This window comes from Akebia trifoliata, chromosome 15 (assembly GCF_017979445.1).
Source record: "Akebia trifoliata isolate Shusen 1 chromosome 15, ASM1797944v1, whole genome shotgun sequence".
NCBI classification, from domain to species: Eukaryota; Viridiplantae; Streptophyta; class Magnoliopsida; order Ranunculales; family Lardizabalaceae; genus Akebia; species Akebia trifoliata.
In genome coordinates, this window is record NC_141389.1 from 8,425,420 (window position 1) to 8,430,032 (window position 4,613).

The following is a 4,613-nucleotide window of genomic DNA, read 5'->3' on the forward strand; positions in this document are numbered from 1 at the left end:
ATCCGATCTTAAACTTCCTATGTGCACAAAAAATCGATGAGTTAGCCCGCACATTTTTAATCAAAAAATTTGGCTTTTTTAAATTGTCACTTGTACTAAAATCAGTGAGTTAACCCAATAATCAAAGAAATCTTGATTTTTTGTGAATCGCCACATGTATTAAAAATTAGTGAGTTAACCCACACATTTTTAGTCAAAATATTGGTTTTTTGAATTGTCACGTGTATTAAACTCAGTGAGTCGACTTACATACCTAATTTCATAAAAATTTTGATTTTTAACCTCCAATGTATACAAAATCAATGAGTTGACTCACATACCCCTTTCATAGAAAAATTGTATTTTAAATTTCCAATGTAAACAAAACTAGTGAGTTGACTCACGTGCCTATTTCATAGAAAACTTTGATTTTTAACCTCCAACATACAAAAAATCAGTGAGTTGACTCACATGCTCATTTCATAGAAAAGTTCTATTTTGAACTTCTAATGTATACAAAATCAGTGAGTTGACTCACATGCCCATTTCATAGAAAATTTCTATTTTAAGCTTCCAATGTGCACAAAATCAGTAAGTTGACTCACGTGCCCATTTCATAGAAAACTTCAATTTTAAATTTCCAATATACACAAAATTAGTGAGTTGACTTACATGCCCATTTTATAGAAAATTTCTATTTTAAACCTCCAATGTATACAAAATCAGTGAGTTGACTCAGGTGCCCATTTCATAGAAAATTTCGATTTGAAACTTCCAATGTATACAAAATCAATGAATTGACTCACGTCCCCATTTCATAGAAAATTTCTATTTTAAACCTCCAATGTACACAAAATCAGTGAGTTGACTCACGTGCCCATTTCATAGAAAACTTCGATTTTAAATTTTCAATGTACACAAAATCAGTGAGTTGACTCATGTGTCCATTTCACAGAAAATTTCTATTTTACACAAAATCAGTGAGTTGACTCACGTACCCATTTCATAGAAAACTTCGATTTTAAATTTTCAATGTACACAAAATCAATGAGTTGACTCACGTGCCTATTTCATATAAAATTTCTATTTTAAACCTCCAATGTACACAAAATCAGTGAGTTGACTCACGTGCTCATTTCATAGAAAACTTCGATTTTAAATTTTCAATGTATACAAAATCAGTTAGTCGACTTAACAATTTTAATCAATGAAAATTGATATTTTAAGTTGCCACGTGCATCAAACAATGAAAATTGATATTTTAAGTTGCCACGTGCATCAAAATCAGTGAATTAACCCATGTATTTTTTAATCAACGAAATTTGATTAATATCAACAATCAATGAGTTGATCACAACGTCAGTGGGTCAATCTGATAATGTAAACGATCAATGGGTTGATCCATTAATATCACAAAATCAATGAATTGATCCGATTAAAATCAATGAGTCGGCTCTCTAATTTTTATCAAAATTAACTCAATCGATCTACCAACATTAAAATCAATGAATCGATCCATTAATACTTCAAAAAATGAAAGATTGCTATTAGCGCCATGTATACCCCAAAAATCGATAAATCAATTCGGATGCATAAAAAATTATGAAATCAAGAATAAATAAATAAAATAAAAAACTAATAAAAAAAATTACCTTTGCCAAATGATTTCGGATGCTTAGATTCCTTCAACAATAACTCAAAATAGCTTATGAATCTTCCTCCAAAATTAGAGTTTTTTTTTAGGACAACGAAGAAGACGTTAATGGAAGTGAGATTGTGGTTGATTTTTTTTTCAATGGTGAAGAGAGAGGGAGAGAGAACATTAATGGAGAGCTTGGTTGCGGTTATTTTTTTTAATAGTGAAGGGAGAGGGAGAGAGAACGTTAATGGAGAGCTTGGAAGAAGAAGATGGAGTTGCTGTTTTTTTTTTTAATGGAGCTTAGGTTGTGCATATTTTTTTATGTTTGGAGAGTGCGGGGTGGTGATCCCACGCTACTCGCCTTAATGATCTCTCATAGATCATTTTTAAATTGATTGGTCGGTTGGAACTCGATTTTAATTCAATCGGATTTGGATTTCAATTTGATCGGGTAGATTTTGCTTTTGGTTGATTGATTTAATTTTGAATTCGATTGTTCGATTTTAGTTTTGAATTGATCAATTGATTTTAATTGATCGATTGGATTTTAATTTCAATGTTAATCGATGGATTGGATTTTGATTTAAATTTTGATGGATTTTAATTTTTCACTTCGCTTAATCGATTGGATTTTAATTTGACTTTTATTTGATTATGATTTGATTTTAATTTTTTTTTTTTAAATTTGATTTAGAATTTTTAATTTGATTTTAAATTTGGTTTGGTTGATTCAATTTTAATTTAATTTTGATTTTATCTCAAATTTGATTCAGTCGAATGAGTTTTCGATTTTGAAATTAGTTGGTTCCGTTTTGAATTTATTGGTTGGTTGGTTTTTTATTTTTATTCTTATTTTAATTTAATCGGTTGAATAATTTTAATTTTGATTTTCGATTTGAATTTAATTTGAATTTTAAATTGGTTTCTTGATTAAATTTTAGTTTAATTTTCAATTTGAATTTTATTTTGATTTTCAGTTTGAATTTGATTTGACTTTTAAATTAGTTCTAAGTTAAATTTAGTGTAATTTTTTATTTGAATTTTATTTTGATTTTCAATTTGAATTTGATTTTCCTAGGGATCAGGGTCTCTATGTTAGAGTTGGATATTGAGGGATATTTTGGTTATTTTTATGATTTTTTCTAAATTTCTCTGTTTTCATCGATTTAGGTCCTGTTAGAATCGAAATCACATTCTGAGTGCAATGAAGGTACTTTCGAGAATTTTCGGGGGTCTAAAATTTATGAGGGGTATTTTCGTCATTTTGGTGATTTTAACAGATTTTTCTCGAATTTCTCTGTTTTCATCGATTTGGGTCCCGTTAGACTTGAAATCACATTCTGAGTGCAATGGAGGTATTTTCGAGATATTTTGAAAGTCCAAAATTTATTAAGGGCATTTTCGTCAATTTTGTGATTTTTACAAATTTTTACGGATTTTAGCATGAGATTTCTTTTAGTCCCTGTGTGGTTATTTCTAAGTCTCAAATTCAAATTTTCCTAGTATAGCAAGGTCTTTAAGTGTAGACACCCCATTTTTGCATTCGCCTGATTAATCAACTCGTCAACCCGATCGCAACGGTTTTCAATGATGGATGTTTATTCCGATGCTTTATTTTGTTTACTAGATATGTTTCAGAAATTCGAACGAGGTAGTAATCTCGAACGACAAAACTGTAGAAACCACGCTACGCTAGGAAAATATAAACCTAGAAGCTTAGAAATCATCATCTTGCAGACAAAAAAGAAGCTTTACGATAAAAATCCTAAAAATGATCAAATTATAAAATACACCTAACATCAAAACGACTTTAGAGCCTACGTTACGTTTAAGAAAACTCATATAAACACATAAAAAAACAAGTCGAAACCAAATAAATCATTTCGCCAATTTTCATAAAATTTGACAAAATTACGAAAATGCCCCTCATAAAATTCACAATCATTTCACATAAAAAATTTCATAAATGACACAAACCAATATTCCATTGAATTCCTTATGAAAAAATCGATTCTAAACATCTTGGAACATCAAAAAATCGACTTAAAACGCGAAAAGTCCCTCTTCGAGGGCAAAACGAATTTTAATTACAATTTTAAATTGAAAATTTTGAAATTAATAAATAAATATTAAATAATTAAAGTGAAACATTAATAAATTATTTAAAAATTTAACTAAAAAATCGATTAATAAGGCTCTCAGGCAAAATTGTTGAGTGTTGCCAAGATATTTATTCAAGACCCCTCCATTTTGGGGTCCAAAGAATTAAAGATATAATAGAGGGGGGTTCTCCAAAAAATAAAGTCAATCAGCAAGACTAAAGTCAAGGTATTAAAAGTCGATCAAGTAAGACTAAAGTCAAAATTCTTAAAGTCAATCAATTAAGATTAAAGTCAAAATCTTAAAGTCAATCAAATAAGACTAAAGTCAAAATCCTAATAGAGTTCTAATTAAATAAAACTCTATTTAATAGAGTTCTAACTAAAATACAACTCTATCCAAAATAATTCTAATTAAAATACAACTCTACCTAAACAATTCTAACTAAAATACAACTCTAACTAAAAGAGTTCTAATTAAACACTAATTCTATCTAAATCTACCCTTAAAAAAATCTCTAAAATAGGGGTCCTCACACCCTATTTTCGTATCAAATCATAAATCTAAAGAAGTAGGTCAAAAGAGCCCCCATAACCTCCCATAAACCCTAGTTTTGGAGCCGCAACTCCTTACATAACATCCCTTCTTCTTCGATTTTAGCATAAAAAAATACCTAAAGCCTTTCAAAAAAACCCAAAAACCCATAACAAACTCGAAGAATCCAGATAAAAAAAGAGATACTTGCCTCGGAGATCAAAATCAAATCCGGAGACAGAACGAAGCAAGGAGTAACGGTACAGGAGCAGTTTTTTGTCAGATCTGAGGGAACAAGGTCTTGCTATCGGAAAAGTATAATTTCTTACTTTTTTTTAATCTAGGTTTTTAGCAATGTAAC